Below are 19,694 nucleotides of genomic sequence, written 5' to 3'. Positions count from 1 at the left end.
AGAGAAAATCTGTTCTCAGACCAAGGTTTTGAGCCAGCTAATTTCAAAACACCTGCAGCCCGAAGAAACACAGGCCCTTTTCCACCCTGGCTGGGCTCTGCCAAAGACATGGCCCATGGGCTGCCAAGCAGCAGCTCTGCAGAGGACAAGGGGCTCCAAACTGCTTTGGCTTCTGAGAGAAAGAATGTGTGCTGCACTCAGAGCCAGCTTTTCCCTCTCCTCAGTCTCCAGGTCTCTGCACGACTGGAGTGCAGAGTTATTACAAGGAGGCTGCTGCTCCTTGCAGGGGAAAGGTCTCCAGAAGAAAACAAACCCCAACTTCACCAGGCTCTCTGAAGCACCACTACAAACATCAGAAGGCAGCAGGCAGAGCCACAAGCTGCCAGCCCAGGAGCAAGGCCCTTTGAATGACTTCAGACAGACCCACTGACTTCTCAGTACTTCAGGAGAACAGGTAAAGGACTATTATATCTCTGTTCTGTGATTGGTATCTTAAGAATCTCATGTTAGCATTGGAGTTTCTTATTTTCTTTCAGAAATTCAACTCGGTTCTGCTGCTGCTATCACCTCTTTAATTCATTTTACAACAAGATATTTGTTATCAGAAATTGTGCTTTGATATGTGTCAGGTTGATGGATTCAATAAAAGCCCTGTGAGGAGAAGCTGAGTGAATGGGGATGCAGAAGTGGCGTCATCAAGGGAATTGATACCTTAACAGCCAGTCTGCTGATCTTGCAACAAAAACATGCAAATATTATAGCTGTTTCATATCCTCACCCTGGCAAAACAGTCCGGAGGAACATTAGAAAACATTTGCATAAATGTTACTCATGCAAACAAGCTCAGCCTGCTCACTGATAAAAAATGTATGTAAAACACAATCCTGCATGCTGTCCTCTTGTCCTGTTTGGTGTGCAAAATTCAATCCAGGGGAATAAAGGCTTTAATCAAAATGCAGCTTTTAATTTAATTTTGGGAATTCAAGCAGCAATCCCGCGACACTCCAACCAAAATTTTCCCACAATAAAGCTGGAGGACAATTTTACTGATGAATTTTCAGACTTGTATCCCTCAGCAAAAACAGTAAAAAGTTGCATTAGGGTCTTACTGTGAGAGGCATATAAAGTCAGAGGGTTTTTTTCCTGATTTAATAAATGAAATCATGCAAGAAAAAAGAAAAATTTGAAGAAAGAAATAATAAGTTTTTATCAGACCACATAACAGAATGAATGAGAGAGGGAGACCTGCCCACTGCTCTGCTGCAGGTCAAGCAAGGCTTGAAGTCTCTGCTTCACCTGATCAGAGCATCACAGCTGCACCACCACCCCTGCACTGGCCTGGAGCACAAAAAGATTTTTTTTTAACTGGAACTGATTTACAGAACATCTGGAAAAGATAAAAAAATGTGGTGTTGAGATTCAGCTTTTAGAAAAGAGAAATAATATTACTAGTCTAAACAAAGCAAAGGGAAAATTTCCATAGCAATTAATCTGAAAAAGGTGAATTACATTGAGGATTTATGTTCATGTAATGAAGACAATTAATTGCTATGAGAGCCATAAAACACATTAAATGAACAGGTTTTTTTCCAATTCTACTTGCAAGATAAAATTTATTAACTATGTTTAATGGCTACTTAAAAATTTCTCTTACATATTTATTAAATGTGCCTTTTCAGCCGAACAGAGCATTTTACTAACCAGATTCTACTAATCTAAAAATGGGCAATTTCGGAAAAAAAACTACTGCTCTGCACATCATCTTCAGACCCATTTAAACTAATTCCTTGTGCAATAAGATTACCATCAGCACAATTTCATAAGTGTTGCTAAAAGGGCATCTGCTCGTCTCACGTGAGCAAACACTGTGCTGCAAAGATGAATGAATTCAGCCCACATCACTTGAACAGATGTTTCAGTTTTCAGTAGAGATAGAGAGGGAAACCTTGAGTCCTGATGTCATTAAGTGTTACTGTAATCACTTAATTAAAACCCTCTCTACTTGAGAGAGCAGGACACATGGAAGAAACTGGATTGGGTGGGAGCAGTGACCTCAGAAAGATCCATAACTAAATCTTGTGCTCAGCCAGGGCTGCAGATGCAGCTTGTGCACTAAGACAGCCTGAAAATCAGGGACAGATGTTTGCCACTTAAAAGTGACCTGGAAGTGACTCTGTTTCTTATTCACCATTTACAAAATGGGGATAAGTAGCACTTCTGTCTTACAAGGGTGTTGTGGGAACAGATAAAGTTGATGGCAGTCAAGTACTTTGGTAATCACGAGTCCCCAAGATGAAGAGAAACAATAAGGAAAGGCCTCATCTACTCAAGTGAGCAACAACAGTTTGGCCAAATCTTTATAGTTTAGCACAACCTTCTCAAAGTGAAATGTTCTTCTTAAAGATGAAGGTTCCAGAAGTGTGAGATTTAAATAAAAACCAAGTTTTAGATTTGATGGTAACGAAGTAAAATGCAAAAGTATAATCAAAATCCAACCTAGAGTTTAATGCCTTAACAATAATTTCACACAAATCATTTATATAGACCTAGAGTGAGACTTGGATTGGCTCAGGAATGAGAGGGGAGCTCTTTCCTGCCCCGCTATCCAAGGCAGGAGCAGCAACATACCAACAACCAACATCTCTGGAGCAGATCCTCACACACCCCAGGACACCCTGGGCACCCAGCAAAACTCACACCCTCACTGAAAGAAAGATTTACATAATTCAAGTCAGAAATCTCAAAGCCAAACAAGGAATAAACAAAACTGCTTTGATTTCTATATTCTAACAGTGCCAAATTTTTCTCTGCGAGAGTCAAGAAGCTCTCTTGATTACAAAATACCTCTCCTACAACCTTCCCTTTTAAGTGTTATAATCACAAGAGCAGTAGCTTGGAAATAAACAGAAGTGAAGAGGATAATAAAGGCAGGAGCAATGTCTAACAAGCTCTTCTTCCAGAAACCAGAGCAGGCAGACAAGCAGAGCTGTGCTGTGCTGTAATGATGGGAACCTTGCCCTGGCAACCGTGTTGTTTGCTTGAAATTCCTGTACAAATTAACAGCACATGCTGTGGTTGGAACAGACCTTTCTTGACCCTCAACATTTAAAAGTTAAGCACCCAATTTAAGCTGTTCCAACCAACTTTTCCCTGCAATTGCCAGACACTGGCAGAGCTCTGCTGGAGCATAAGAGTTAGAGCCCACAATTTCCAGAGCTAACATGACAAGTCCAACCAGATCAAAAGTAGGAGAAGTAATGTACACTCACCTGCACTGTGATTTATTTTAGAGGCTTTTAAGAAAGTCTTGACTTCTTTTCCCTGCTCCTCCACTGACACCAAGCACAGGTGTTATATTGCTGCTGTACTTTTCCCAGCAACATTATAGTGCTGGTTCAGTTATATGAAGGAAGTCAATACCCATGTGCTAAATGAAAAAGGATAATGTCATCAGATATCACTCTACAGAGATCTTGGAACCATTGCTTTAAATCTGATTTTTTTTGTTTCTTTGTTTGGGGTTTTTTACTCAGAAAACTTTGCCTTCACAAAAATAACCTGACCTAGGTAAAAGAAGCCATAGAGACTGTATTACCCTAAAATCCCATCTAGCACAATCTTCATTAACAATACATCCTGGCCTTCAGTTTCTTGTTAGAAAATGGTTGCAATATTGCTTTGCTACAGTTCCAGCACAGCCAGGGCAACATTTGTGTGGGTATGAGAACACTCACACAAATAAAAATTTTAAGTGCTACACAAAAAAGAGGGAATACTATTATACAGGAAATTGGTAGTGGTATTTCCATCCTTTGCACACAGTGAGAATATACAAAGCACAAAGGAAAGCACAGGGCTGAATTACAAATGGGCTACTTCATCTCCTTTTATTTTCCCCATCTCTGACCCTCAGAATTACAGTCATTAGTGAAACACAACAAGTGGGATTTTCAAAACATAGATTCCTATCACCAAGTATCCATCACCAGCAGCAACACACAACCATCAGCGAGCATTTCGTTCAATAAAGAACTTCACACAAACAGACACCCCCTCAAGCCCAAGACAATAAAAACACTTCACTCCTGCTGAACGCTTTCTAAATTCAGGGAGAGCAAAGCTTATTTACAGACACAGTATGAGCATGGCATGAATACAGCAATAAACTCAAAGGCTGCTAATGCTCTGCTTTCCCCACATGTAGACATTCAGAAAAGAGCAAAAATACAAGAGCAGGGGAAAAAATACATACCTTACCAAACCTGACTGTTGGACACGACTCCTTTCAGAGCAACATTGGGGTGAAGGTAAGTTCCTCAGGCGACCACCAACCACAATTCCTTTCTGAGCCCCCCAGAGGCTCCAGCTCTCCCTTGCCCGTGTCCCTGAGGAAGATGCAGTGTCCTCCAGTATTTCAGAGCCTCAGCTGCAGAGGATGCTGCTCAGAAAAAGAAAAGAGAAGAAGGTGTGGCATTAAATTCTAGGGTCAGTTGTTTGGCAGATTCAGAGCAGAACACAAGACAACATTGGATAGGAATGAAATGTCAAGGCAGGACAGAGAATCTGTGACAATCCATCATGTGTGGCACCTTCAGAGGGCAATCATTGAATTCAAGAAATGTGGTGCAAAGCTATTCTTGCTTTACAGTACTTTTATAGTGTCCCTAGTCCAGGAAATGAGTGACAGCCTGGCTGCTTTTTATTCCAGTCCAATATTGTAACACAAAAGTATGTAATGCACTTCTCCGTAGGGAATATTTTAATTCATTATGGCATTTCTGAAGAATAACAGGACTTTCATATTAAAAGCAGAGCCATCACCTCAGTCTTAATACTCTGCACGATAAAATGGCTCTTACTCAAGAAATTCAAAGCTTAGGAGCTCACAGCAGATGGGAAGTCGTGACTGCCAGCCCAACACGCCGCAGTTCCCAAAGTTCTGACTCCAACGCAACTGCCAGAGACTAGGAAATGTCCTGGGGTTTTCTGGGAGTTGGGGGCTTGCCTTCAACACATTTTCTAGCCACTGTCACTGCTAGAGGTGCTCAGAGCTCCCAAGAGGTCAGAGCCTGGCACTGAGCAGGGATGCGGGCCTCGCTGCAGACTCCAGGTGAGAGACAGCACCACCAGCAGCAAGCAGAAACCTCACAGCAGCTCTGTGAAGTGCAAATGCTCATCCCTAAGCCCTGGCAGATGGGAAACACTCAAACGACCATCCTTCCCCCACCCAGATAATACAGCCTGTGAAGCAAAACTATGCCCAGCAGCACAAAACAGGTGAGGACTGAGGAAAGAGCAGGATCTGAGCTCCCTATGTCAGATATATCCACAGCTCATAGCCTTAAACCACACCCAGAGATGCTTTTCTGAGCCATGAATGTACTCTGACCTTGCCTAGAAATTTTACAAAAAGCAAAGGGAAAAACATCAGAGAGTAGAAAGCCCATGGTAGCTCAAAGTCCTACAAAATCCCATTATACCTTCACAAGAAACCCTGAACCCATGAAAGGTTACACCTATCTGGAAAACACATTAGGTTTTGGGCTTGCAAGAACGAGTATTTCAGCAACCAGCACATGAAATCGTGCATTCTGGAAGTCAGCATCATAGTGCCTTTTACATATATATACACACACAGATGTACATAATGGGGTTTTTCTTTTTTTGTTGAAGTCCACACGGCACGCATAGTCACACAGATCAGAACAATCAAATAAATTTACTTCATTTAGCACTAATTACTTTACTGGACCTCATATGTTCCATACACCCCTAAAGGCTCCACAACACCTTGCAGGACACCCACAACAGAGTCAGGGTGGCAGATCTCAGCCCCATGATTGTTGTACACATTTGCAGAATTCCTGCCTTTCTTGAACTCAGACATGAAGGACAAAAGTTGGACCTTCAGTTCCTGCTCTCTTCCAGGCCAACCATGAAAAATCAGACTGCCAACTGAAATGGCTGCTGAGTGACTTATGGGCACAGGAATGGCTGATGCTGCACCAGTTTGATCTGCAGGCAGCAGTAAGACCTAATTCTACTGCTTTTAAGGATTTTATCTCTGGAGACCACAGCTACAATTACTTTTTCATTTCTACTCGTAAATTGTAACACAGAATAGTCACTAAAGAAAATCAGTGCCACATTTTTGTGCACTAACCAGAGCATCAGCTGAGTAGAGCAAGAGGACCAGATCATCACTGCAACCTGAGTGCAGGAGCCTGAGCTCAGGCTGGGAAAGGTGGGGTTCTGAATGTTTCTGTTTAGAACAGTCTGCCAAAGAATATCTAGCAATGTGAAGGAAGAAAAGTAACAGGAGGTATGGATGTCGAGGTGAAAACAACTTTATTCACGACAAAATGCAGTGAGTGTGCACAATTCCCATCTCTCATGATATAACTAAGATGGGGCAACTTAATGAAATTAAATCAATGGCCAGGTTTCCAGGAAGCAGCAAAGGGCAGATGCTCCAGTCTGAAGGCAGTGTGCTTCCTCCACACTCTGCTGATGTGTATCACACAATACAGGGGCAGGGAGCCAGGCCAGGGACCATCCTAGTCAGCAATAAAGTAAAAAGCTACAAAAGATAAATGCATAGAAACCCTCACGAGCTATAATTTGTGTTGGCTCAGAACCATACAAAGGAAAAAAAAAAAGAAGAAAAAATATAGTAAAAAAAAAAGGAATGTATGCCATTTGTGTTGCCCAAACCTGTACAGTTTGGCAAGAAAACCCCCTCACATTCAGTAGGTCAGTCCTGACCTGATGGTCAGTGTCTAGCTGGTTTCCCTCTCACAGCCTCAGAGAGCCCACCACAGAGCTGCCAAGGTGCTCCTTGGACCTCCTTGGCTTTGGGCAGCTCTTGCCAAGCCCAGAGCCTCAGGAGCTGCAGAGTGAGGACACAGTGCCCAGAGAAGCTGTGGCTTCCCATCCCTGGAAGGGTCCACGGCCAGGCTGGATGGGGCTCAGAGCAACCTGGGACAGTGGAAGCTGTCCATGGATGGTCTTTAAGATCCTTCCCAAATCCATATGATCCCTGACACAGAAATCATCCATTTAAGCCTGCACCTGCTGTAGGAGCTGCCGCTGTTCCTACCTGAAACAAAACCAAGTCTGAACTTGCAAAAAAATGCCCCATGTCCTAGAAATCCCACAGCCTGCTTGTGCTGTTTCTGAGTTGCTGTGCTCCCCCACTCGTCTTTGATCAGAGGGAACACGCCGACAAACTGCAAATTACTTTCATTAGCCCACCACTTCAGATTTTTACATTCAGTTAACATAGTTAAGTGGTATCAGATCCGTCTTCCACTCACAAAAGCCGGCATATGGATGTTCTCATTAATCAGAAAAGGCAGACAAGACATTTTTCCAGTAAAAAGAGAGTATTTCCCTTGGAGGAATTTCAGTCCTTTGCTGATGGAAGCATGAATTATACAAAATAACTATATACTTTAGACGTAACAAATAAGCTCAAATATTAAATTTGAAGACACCATTTCTACCTTGGGATGTTTCCAGGCCACAAATCAATGAAGTCTGGGAGACTTTCTGTCTCTCAGGAAGCCTTGCTGTACCTTTGCCCTGTTCTTAATTCTTGTCTTTAGGCATCAACTATTGATCCCTGTCGGGGTGAGGACAGGAGCTGGCTGGACCCTCCTCTGACCCAGCACACTCATCCTTATATTTGTGTGTCATACAGCTTGAGGTACAGCTTGGGCCTTGTGGCAACATTGATGAGCATTTGCAACTTCAGCAAGGGCAGAAAAGAGGTATCTAGGAGCTAAACAACACATCTGTGAGCAAATGTTACAGTGTAGTAGATATTCAAATTAGTATTAGTTTGTCTCATCAAATATTAATTACAATCTACCTAATTGCAATTGAATAAATTAGTTGGGAGGAGAAAAGATAAAATATTTTAAGTGGCTGGTGACTGAAAAGTAATTGAAAACGTAATTCCTTGCTTAAATATTACATTTCTTTTGTTTTTATTGCTAGTGTGGCCATTAAGAAAACAGAATTCCATATGTGTGTGCATCCATGACACATATGGAACATGTTCATGTTCATTCTTCTAACTTCCCTCCTTCCCTGAAACTAAGCTTGAGTAAGTATTTTCAATTAATAAAGAAGAGCTCCACTGGCAGAGCCAGAAGAAAGGCTGTGAAACAAGCAAGGGAAAACACATTTTTACTGCTAAGTATTTAGCAAGGTCACCTGCCTCTGCAAAGGCAGGAAAAGAGATCCCCCAACAGACTCTGAACACAGCAGGGGATTACACCAATTCATTAGCAGGTATATCTTCTAATTACAGCCCCGGACACGAGTCCCCACACAGCTGAGCAGGGAACAACTGCTGCTTTTTGCTTTTTCCTCGGGATCAAGCTCAGAGTTTCCTGCTGAGCTCCAGGACAACATCAGCACAACCTCACCACAGGCTCCAGCTGCAAGCCAAGCTCTCTGTTATCCCAAAGGATGCTCCTGACTCCTCACAGCTCCAGTGCCAGGGGAAGCTGTGGGAGCAACAGCTCACCACGTCAGCTCCATCTCTGCTAAACATCTCACATTAATTTACTGCAAAGGTGACACAGGTGAAGAAGGGAATAAAATGAGACTTTGAATCCTTCCTTCCAGAAGGCTAAGGGTAAAAAATTGGTAGCAATGCAACTCTGGCAGATTTCCAACTATAACACTTAGAGTGCTGCCCACAGCCGTGTCCCAGACACACTTTATCATTCACCATGGCTCAGTGCAAAACATAAATAAAACAGAAGTCATCAGCACTACTGGCACTCAGCTGTTTGGAGGCTTTTTTTTTCTCCCTTCCCTGCCAACAAAACAAATAGTGAAATAGGAGAGCTCCAATTCAAGTAATAAAACCCACAATGAGAAATTTGGTGGGGGCTGGTGGTGTGATGGGAAATGAACTCAATTAAAGAATGCAGGCAATAATAAAATGAAGAATATGTTGACTGAGATTAATACAATAGAATACTGTGATGCTGCTGAAGATCAGCATTGATTTTTGTTATCCAGGTACAAAGTAATGGTATTCAGGAAAAAGGAAATAAGTGGTTAATCACCCTTGTTGAATGAACTATTCCCATCATAATAGCATCAATGTTACATTACCAGGTTCAAGAGCGTAATTAATACCTTGCTGTGTTACAAAATGCTATGACACTGAACAGGTTTTGCTGCTGTTGCACGTAAGTAAATAGTTTCTGAAAATGAGCCCAAGAAATGCCATGGAAATACTTCCAATTTGAAATAACTTAAACTCCTTTCTTCAGCAGGCATTTGGTTTTAACCAAAGCTGCTTCCCAAGTTCAAAAGCATTAAGTTGCAGGTTACTGTCTAACTCTCCAACTGCCAAAGCTGCATTACACGATTAAGTGTTTTTATCATTATTACTCCTACCATTACAGTCTGCTTAGACTATAAAATAAGATCTCTTGGGCCCCTTAGATGTTTACATCTGCCCTTGTACTGAAGCTCTTTCAGGAGATTATTGTTTCTTCTGCCAGTTCAATTGAAAGCAATGACGAAGTCACTGCAATGCATATGTCCTTGTCAAATAATGCTTTCAAAGGGCTGGAAGCACATTTGTGGGTGGAAAAAAGCAATGCTGAACTCACTTCAGTGGTGAGTAGCAAGCAGCTTCCATTTAACCAGACAGATCATCAAAATAATCGAGTAATGAAATGAAGCCACTTCTCCCAACAAGAGCTGACAGGCTTGTACCAGAAGCAGCTGTGTGATACAACCCTCACTGATGGAACAAGATCTAAGTGGGTTTCTTCTTACTCTAGCCTGAAATGGGAATCTAACAAGGAAACAATCCCGTCACTCATCTTGGTGTCACAGTTAAACTGCAGGTCTCCCTTTCACAGTTACAGGTTCAAGCAAGTCCCTTCATCACAAATTTGAAACAAGTTTCTCCAAGTGCACAGCATCAACATCACCTTGTTTCTCAGCTCACTAAAAAGCTTCATTTCCAAATTTAGGATGACAGAGTCCTTAACTTATTGATAAGACAAAGTCAGTGCATTTCCTTTTCTTTATCCTCTTCATCCATTTCACACTAATGAAATGAAGCCACTTCTCCCAACAAGAGCTGACAGGCTTGTACCAGAAGCAGCTGTGTGATACAACCCTCACTGATGGAACAAGATCTAAGTGGGTTTCTTCTTACTCTAGCCTGAAATGGGAATCTAACAAGGAAACAATCCCGTCACTCATCTTGGTGTCACAGTTAAGCTGCAGGTCTCCCTTTCACAGTTACAGGTTCAAGCAGGTCCCTTCATCACAAATTTGAAACAAGTTTCTCCAAGTGCACAGCATCAACATCACCTTGTTTCTCAGCTCACTAAAAAGCTTCATTTCCAAATTTAGGATGACAGAGTCCTTAACTCATTGATAAGGCAAAGTCAGTGCCTTTCCTTTTCTTTATCCTCTTCATCCCTTTCACACTGAGTCGGGGACAGATGTTTTGCAAAAATTAGGACAGATTATCACTTCATCCATTTCACACTGAGTCAGGGACAGTCATTTTGCAAAAATTAGTATAGATTACCAGTTTTCCAGCTTCTCCCCCTCCTCCTGTGGCTCACATATCCACACATTTCTGCCAGGGTGTTCCCAGGGCAAGTGCTCCACTCTACAAGCACAGCACTGCAGAGCTGGGATGTGCTCTGAAATCCTCAGCTGACCCAAAGGAAACAAAATTCATCAACATGTGCAACATCACAGAATTGCACTAACCACAGAAAAAAACATTTTTTGATCCATCCATGCAACAAAAACTTCTACACAAGCAAAGCAAGCAGGATCAGGACATTAGAGCATAAGCTTTTCATACACATACTATACTTCCCTATCAAAGGTATTCACTTGACCACTATTAACTTTAATCTCATTTGAACTGAGCAAATTTCTATTATGCCATCTAAAATTGACTTCTCTGTATCTTCTTCAGATGTGCTTTTGACTTTTTTTCTATTTTTCTCCCTTTTCTTTTTTTTTTAAAAAATAATTTGATTGTTCTTTTAAAAAAATAAATTTAAAATACTGTCTCTTCAGATAAAACTTCCCAACCTTTCTGGCACTGGCTGCACTCTACTCTCATTGGAACCAGAGAGTTTTATGATGGCCTGCATTTACAATGGTCAGAAATAACAACTGCCTCTGCTGTTCTGAACTGTCACTGTTCAGAGACTTTTGTTTTATGTTACTGCCACTTCTAACCCATGTCCTATTGGAAAATTAATAAGGAAATGCATATACCTCCATCTATTATTCAATATCATTGCTAAGAAAACCTTTTGTCCTTTGCTTAAGTTACTTATCTCCGAAGTCACTTAACCCTGTAATGTTATTGTTCATCTCAGTGGAACACAGTGGGATAAGCTGGTACCCTAAATGTTAGAGAAAATACAAGTATATTGGATTCTGTGGCACCTGGAGGGACACACAGGTGTCAGCCAAGCTAGAATCTGAACAGGGTTTTCCATTATGAAATCAGGCTATTATTTTCAAACTTTTGATTTTAAAAGCCACACTTTTTAATAGCATCACATTTCCTGAGAATGAGCTTCTCCTTTGATGCTTTAAGTCAGCTTTAACTGTATTAGAAAAAATAATTGTGTTTTGGTCATTTTGCAAACCTTGAAAAGTTTGGATAAATTTGTTATTTACGAAGTCCCACCCATTGCTGCAGCTTTTACAACCCAGGGGATGCAGGAGTCAACAAAGTTCATAAATGACACAGAAAGGTCCCTCAGTGCAGAGATCTGTTAGCCTGGAGAGTGCATCAAATTCAACAACACTTCCAAATACCAGCCCGACTTCCAAAATGTCCTTTTTCCTGTGTGGATTGCATAACTGAAGAGAAAGAAACTAAATTTGAACTGGTAGCCAGCAAAGAAGCCTGGTAAAGCCCGAGAGCCTTTGAGTGCCTTAATATTACTAGAAAGGACCAAGCAGGACACAGGAGAGGGCAGGATGTGATCTGGCACAGCATCAAATGAGAAAAGGGTGAGCAGGGACTGGGGATTGCAGTGGGGAGCCAGGACAGGCCAGAGCAGGCCTGGGGCTGTGGGAGGATGCTGAAGCTCTCTACAAAAAGTGTCACAAGTTTGGAGAAGCTGATGCAAGTTAAAAAGCACCACAAGGAAAGAAAAGCACTTGCAAGCCCCAGAAGCTGACCTTCCACTACAATGCACCTGTAACTGCAAACCACAACTCCCTTAATGTTCTCCCTCCTCTCCAAACACACACACACATCCCTCTTCAGCCTCCACATGGGAGAGATCTCCAGTTCAGCCATGCAAACACCTCCTGCTGCCTGCTCTGAGAGAGAGAAGGTTTGCTGGATTTCGACAAAGTCAGCAAATACCTGCAATACTCTAATTCACCCATAAAACAAGGCAGTGTCACAGTGCTTCCATGGGGAAACGCTGCCTTAAAGTGCTGTAAATCCTAAAGAAAGGAGCAAAAATACAGTTCCCAGCAGAGCCAGCCTGAACAGCAGTGCCTGAACTGCCTTCAGTGCTCAGGTGCCTCAGAGAAAATTTGATTTGTGCTGAAAACCAAAACAGCTAAAAGGGGACCATCAAACGTCAGGAAGTTTAGAATACTCTTGTTACAAAATAGGCTGGACTCTTGTCAGACACGGCCCTGCTGACTGCAGGGCCAGACCCAGCCAGAAATATGTCATTAAACCCACGTAGAGCTTGGCATGACATGAAAAAACTCATTTAGCCACTATTGGCAAAGAAACCATACAGGGCACCTGAACCCCCACTAAACCTTGACATGGCTAAAGTACAGTAATTAAATACAGATTAAGACTACTTCTAACAGGGCAGCATTTGAGATAGAAATTGGCCTTTTCACTGATAAAAATTTGTATTTCCTACAGGTGCACACTGACACATGGAGTTAGCAGTGCTCACAAGAGAACTGCCTGTGCCATCAGGTGCTGGCGTCGCTGCTCTCCCACCCACAGCTCATCACACCAGCACATACTTGTGTCCAATTAAAATATCATCGGAAATATGGACCCACAGATATCACACGTGAGAGTCTAACATGCTTTTCTTCTTTTTAAAGTGCTTCTAAAACTCCAGATAATATTGTTGTCAAAACCACATCTACCTGCAGTTCTGCATGCATTTAAACCAACTAGCACAAATTCAGCTCAAAGGTTTTTTTTTCAGTCCACTTAAGCTTAAACAATTGGACACTGCAAAAAGCCTACAGCTGCCTATCTGCATAGCACTGCAAATGGTTTAAACACCACTAAAATAATATTCATTGACTTGAATTTATCTTTGGTGTGACTTCAGTGGGCCTTTGCAGGGATAAATTTGCCCCCTGGGTTCTGGGACACGAAAGGACTATGAAATCACAGCTTGTAGAAATGTCAATGAGCAGGTCTGGATGTGGGCAAGCCCATGCATCAAGGAATTCTCCTCATTACAAATCTGCAAACCTTTGGCAGCTTGCAAAATGCTGCTCTTAGAAACATTTTGAGGAGCTATAAATAGACTGTCCAGCCCATGATAAATTATAATCTGTGGAGACTGCAAGACCAGAAATGGCTAAAGCTCTGGGTTATCAGTACAAGCTTTCAGGACTTCTCTGAGCAAATTTTCAGACTTCAAGTTTTCATCTGTGTGTGCCCTTGTCTATAGATGAATGTCAGAGTCACCTCTGAGCTTTTCCCATTTCTAACAAAATGTAGTCTTTTAAAGAGTCAAAATCTGACACCAGTCATACAAACTGAAATGCTCTTGTGACATCCCCAGTTTAAAAACAAAATGAGAAAGGCTCAAGTTCCTACAGTCTGATGTCCCTGAAGCTTCTAATTTTCAGAAGCCATAGAGTTTCACTGCGTCTCACAAGAAAATTCAGAAATTTTGATGCAACCTCCTGAACCCCTGAGCCAGCTTGAAGTTACAGCCTCACACTCTGCTCCCGGGGATCAACTACCAAAAGGGCTCAATTTCACCAGCTCTGAGCCACATCCAGAGTAGAAATAGTTGCACATTCCTACTAACTCATCTCCTCTTACCAAGAAAAGCTTTTCTGCTCTGATCGCTCACTAAGCTGAAACATTGACATGAGGACAGCACACACTCCTCACAAAAAATATAAAAATAAGTAGAGGAGAAAAATTGTATCATCAAATTTGCAGTCTGTGTAACTCAGACTGGAGTTTTTTAAGCTAATGATTACAGAGTAATTTTTTTTCATTTTCAGATCCATACTGTGCATTGTGGTTTTCCAATCAATCCAAAGAGATGTGACAGCTACTATGCACTAACAGCCATTGTACAGTGGCCATTACAATTATACACAGGCAATTATTGCTGGGCCAGAGACTCGTGGGAAATGTGCTTTACCCTTCCTATTTCACTGTGAAGGGACAGCAAGAAGTAGTTAAAGCATATATTAATGGTTTTTCAAATAATATGCTTGATTACATCTACTGCAGAATAATTTTTCTTCATGTTTCTATAATGAATCTGACCATGAAAAGCAGATTTATGCCCACAGTTTGTATCATTATAAACTCAACTCATTTGATGTGAAAAACCTACAGTTTAATTGCTTGATTTAGAATTTGGCTGGTAAAATGCGTACTGAAACATTACTATTTTAATTATGATAATTTATAAGTGAAAAGCTAAATTTGCAAAGGCAATAACATTAATTATTTACTTGCCCATTAAAGCTGAATATTTATTACCAGGATAATTGCCTTCATAAGTCTGCCAAAAAAATTAAAAACAAGTTTATGTACTGACTTACAGAGGAGTGAGTGATACTGTAGCATCTCGCAGCAGGTTGTGTGTTTAATGGATTGCTCTGATATACAACTACATTTCTTTCATTTATAGTCTGTTACATTTAGGTTTTTTTAAATATTAGACTTTTTTTTCCTTTATAAAGATGCTGGTTGTGACTCAGAGCAAGCTCCTTTTCTGCTCTGCAGCCAAAATCCTTTGTGCAGTGTGAGGGACTTCCACTGGTCTTAATAATTTATGAAGATTGCATCTCACCTGGTCATCTAAATACTCACTGGATGTAGAATTACACTGGGTTAAATCAACAGAAAAGGGAAATAGTGACCCAAAATAATCCACCTCAAAGCCAGAACAGGAGGTTTAAGAAAAACCAGTAGTGAGGAGTTTCCACCTTTGCTGCTATTTTAGCTCCATTTCCATTTGCAAGATAGCAAATATATTCAATGCTTATTTATGCATGCATCCTCCAAGTAATACAATTAACTTACTAATGCTTACAGAACAATTTGTATATTACCTTGATGCAGGATGAAAGGCTAATTTTGATTGCTGTCTAGAAACAAATCCTAATTCCGTTTGGCAAAGTCTCACCAAGCAGACACCTTCCCTTCCTGCTTACGCTCCTTAAATATGTGACTTTCCCAGCAGGTGCAGGATCACTGAAGAGCTGCAGCACCACGGCCACCAGCAGGAGCCAGGGAGGACTTCTGTCACTTTCATCTTCCCTGGGGGTAAAAACCCTCTTTGACTGAGGTCTGCAGGGTGCACAGGTTAACCTGAAGAGGCAGCTCTGAGGCAGCCTCATGGAGACAGTAACTAGGATTTCAATCAATATTTATTTATTCAGGTGTCCTCAATACAGGATGATTAGATCCAGATTACAGTCTGAACTCCCAACCATGCTGTAATTATATTGCCAAGCAAGGGCAGAAGCATCCTTCAAAGAGAGGCAGTAGGTCAGGGGACTTGGCATCTCATCTTAAGTGAGAAGGAATGGGTTGAACCACAGTTTAAAACTTTGCTATCCTTATTTTCTTTCCTGCAACTCCTCTGCAGTTGCCTGAAGCCCAGAAACATGGAATGTCTGAACCTCAGTATTGGGGGACTGGCTTTAAATATCTGCATCTCACACTGCCATCTCACATGGCTGATTCAGGACAGTTCATTATTATTATTATTATTATTATTATTATTATTATTATTATTATTATACAGGGGAAAGAAAAATCAAACTCCAAAACTTCTAATTGAAAACCTGAGGTTTCTTTGTCCATGTGTAGCTTTCACACTACAAGAGATTTCTGTCTTTTCTCAAATTATGCAGGACACTGATCCTCTTGCCAACAGGGCAGACAATACGCCAGTACCTCTCAGCACCAATTTTCCTTGACTACAAAAGCAGCACAGCTCAGTATAAGCCAGCACTGCATGGCTACAAGACACAAAAGTGGAGAAGCCAGCAGAATTTGCTCACACCCACACCCAACCAGTGATGCTGAAGACACAGTTTTGACTGGATCCATTCAGTGCCCCCAGAATGACATGGGGTGATATTTCAAGTGAGAATGTTCAGTCAGGTTGGAGCTGGAGCTGGTCCATGCCCACATCCAGGACATCCTGGGGGTTGCAGGTGAAGGCTCCACGTGCACAATTCCCATGGCCACAGGGTGCAAGGCTCCCCAGAAATTCTGGGATTTAAATCAGAGCCGGAGCTTTCCCTGCTGCCTGCTCTGCTCAGGGCTGCAATCAGCTCACACACATCCAACAGCCATGGAAGCAGCCACAGCTCCTGTCTGTATCTGGGAGTTTGGTGCAACACTCCCTTCACTGACAGCCTGAGCAGATCGGAAAGGATCCATATGGTGACACTCACTCACATACTACGATGCTACTTTCCAGGCTTTCCCTCAGAAATATCTGACTTGCCTAAATACATCTGCAGCTCCTTCCTCTCAGCAAAGCACACACCAATGAGGTAATAGCTCAGAATCACTAAGCAAGGCAGAGTAAGAAGTTTTTCTAACTTTAAAAATTTGTTACTTAGACCAAAGGTCAAAGTTTCAGAAATACTAATTATTCAAAAAGCTACCATGAGTTCAAGTCTATATAAAACTCATTTATTCGTAAAATGCTTCACTGGAATTTAAAATGTTTTTAAGAACTTTGTTAACTCTAAAGTAACAAATATTTCTTAGGGAAAATACAGTATTTCAAACTAAAACCCAAGCATTTTTATTCAAAAAGCTAACTCCAGAAGTTTTGTGCTGTTCCACTTTGGTTTCAGCCCAGTGTTTGCTGAACCTGGCCTCTCCCTTGCTACCAAGGTATTAATGGTCTGGCACCAACCAGTGCCAACACATCAGACTGTGAGTTCCAGATCAGCTCTGGCACCAAGCTGCAAACCTCACAGATAAAAACCTGGTATGAGGCAGGGGTGGTAAACAAGAATAATACTGCATGACAGACTACTAGCAGGAGAGAGGATGGCAAACAGAAGATAATTGTCAAGCATGTGGTATTTTTAGCAACAATCAACCAAAATGCCTTAGACATCAATTTCAAGCCACTTAATCCTCTTAATGACATGCTATGGCATTTGTTTGTGATTAGGGTTTCACTTTGTTTTCTATAGAAGATTCCCCTCAGACTCCTGCATTCAATGTGCTTTGTAAATAGTTCTGCCAGTATGCTGAGTATTAGGTTAGAGTTTACTTATCACAGTGCTAAATTATTCCAGCTGGGTCATTATTAATTCTCCTAATTTTACTGTCATTTGCTATCATTACAACAACGCAGCACCCTATGGATACATTTATTACAGAGCATAAATCCAGGGCTCCTCTAAGCAGCTGGAATGCCTACTCTGCAATCTTTATGCAAAAGCCTGAGGAGTGGTTAAAAATAATTATCTTTATGAAAACTTTTTAAAGGCTTACCTCTAGCTCCCCATCCTCCACCCACCCATCACATTTCTGCAGATGTTAGGTAAGTTTTCAGTATGTGATACTCCCCTGAAATACAGGCTATGGCCCACGGCAAAGCTCTTTCATAGTAAATGCACTGGGGAAAGGGATGCTGGAGAGAGAGCAAAGAGGATGGTACTGCAGTCTATGCAATTTCCATTGAGAGAAAGCACATATAAAAATAGACATTTAAAAATATCCTAATGTATATTCCTCCCCCCTTCAGAGAACTTATGCACAGCATCTATCCTTTTCCTAACACAAGCATATGCTTGATTGGGTCTCGATTCAGCAAAGTAATTCATTCAGGGCAGAGCTTTTAGCACCTGTTAAAACCTGTCAGACAAAAACTTAAGCAGATGCTTCAGTGTTTTTCTAAATCAGGACTGTAACTGGATTTACCAGTGCATGAATTGCTCCACGTCATACAGACTGTGACATTTTGGTTCTGTTATGAAGGCAACTGTCTACCTGTTCTGAGTCTGGTAACAAGAGGCCATGACTCAGGTTTTAGGAAGCTGCCCTAAAACAGTCCTGAATGTGCCAGCACTTCCCCACATGAACCCCCCTCAGTAAAACTGCAGCATTTTCTCAGTACAGCAGACACCAAATTAATAACAGAGGTACTAGACCTGGTTTTGTTGCTTCCCTCCAAAGCTGTCCACATCCTTAGGGAACACAATGTCACAGCAGCCACCCCTCAGTTCAGGGTCCAGAGCTCACCTGAAGCAGTGGTCCCCATACAACAATTCCATATGTGCAACTGGCTTCATCTTTCATGACTGGGGCTCACCCACACTTGAGAATTGTACTTTTTGGTCCATCATTCAAACAACAAATTATTAAGGCAGATACTTCTCACACCCCATGGCTAAAATATCCAATAACATCTGAGTTAAACATTAATATACTTCTTTTAAGACTTTGTTAAAGCCAAGGTGTATAGCCAGTGGTAGTTGTTGCACAGTGAAATCCTTGCTACCTGGGCATATGAAACTCTGCTAAAAGAAATTTAGTGATCCACTGATCAAGAATTTTGACAGTCACAAGTCTGAGCTTTCTCTCAGGTATGAGAACATGATGCTCACGTGAGCATCACACTCCTGGCTATAAAGTGCTTTTGCTTTCCTCCTCTCTTGGGTATTAGTCACACAATCAGAAAAAGAAATCAGATTTTGGGCTTAAAGCATGTCAGTTACTATGTGCTGCTCACAGGTATGTGCTCACAGGTAATTTGCTCTGGATCTTCTTGGGTATTTACAAATCTCTGTTTCCCTTGTAGTGTCCTCTGTGATGACAGGTACTATGTTTGCCTTCCTCCAGAATTCTGACAATTGCCCTATTCTCCATAAGCTTCTGAGAGTTGTAAATAATTCAGTTGGTACATTTCATAAGGCCACATTGACCCAAATATATCACAGTTACCTAATACTCCTTATCTTGTTCTTGCCTTTGCTCGTAAGCCCTCTTACAGGGAACACTGTTACAGATCTGACACAGTTATTAACCTTTCTGTGAAGAGCAGTGCAAAATAATGGCACTTTGTATTTCTGTCCTCTCTTCTAGTCCATTTATTTGCTTCCCTTTCTTCCTGATGGACTTCTCTCTTCCTCTTACTTCCACTGTGTCTTAAGTAATTTCATTTTATAGCCACAACTGATTTTGCCTCTATGTCCTTCTGATTTTAGCCTATGTGGCTGGTGGTGTTCTTGGCCACACATCTTTGGTTTGTCCCATTTGTACCAATACACAATACTGAAAAGTCTTCTTTGCTACTCCCCCAAAATTATCTTTGTGCACAGAGCCCCTCAAAGCCTGTATTCCACAGCACTGCTTTAGTCAACAAGTTGCACAAAACATTTTCAATATGAGAAGTGGGACTTTCCCTCTTCCAATATTGGCACCCCAGCTCATT

General features: G+C 41.5%; 1 protein-coding gene across 12 annotated transcripts in view; it reads right to left on the bottom strand.

The window, feature by feature from the left end:
- The window catches only part of SGCD (sarcoglycan delta), a 307,378-nt gene that overhangs the window by 186,465 nt on the left and 101,219 nt on the right, over positions 1-19,694 (bottom strand). For 11 of the 12 annotated variants that reach the window (XM_039701183.1, XM_039701186.1, XM_039701174.1 and 8 more), the window contains one exon: positions 4,253-4,438. The gene's annotated coding sequence lies outside the window, so the exon portion shown is untranslated. Of the gene's footprint in view, positions 1-3,269; positions 3,428-4,252; positions 4,439-19,694 lie in introns of all 12 variants that reach the window. The other variant, XM_039701182.1, reaches the window with a different exon arrangement.

This window comes from Passer montanus, unplaced genomic scaffold (genome assembly GCF_014805655.1).
Source record: "Passer montanus isolate IOZ18808 unplaced genomic scaffold, ASM1480565v1 scaffold15, whole genome shotgun sequence".
NCBI classification, from domain to species: Eukaryota; Metazoa; Chordata; class Aves; order Passeriformes; family Passeridae; genus Passer; species Passer montanus.
Note: the sequence above shows the minus strand (reverse complement) of the source record. Positions and strands in the feature narration are given on the sequence as shown.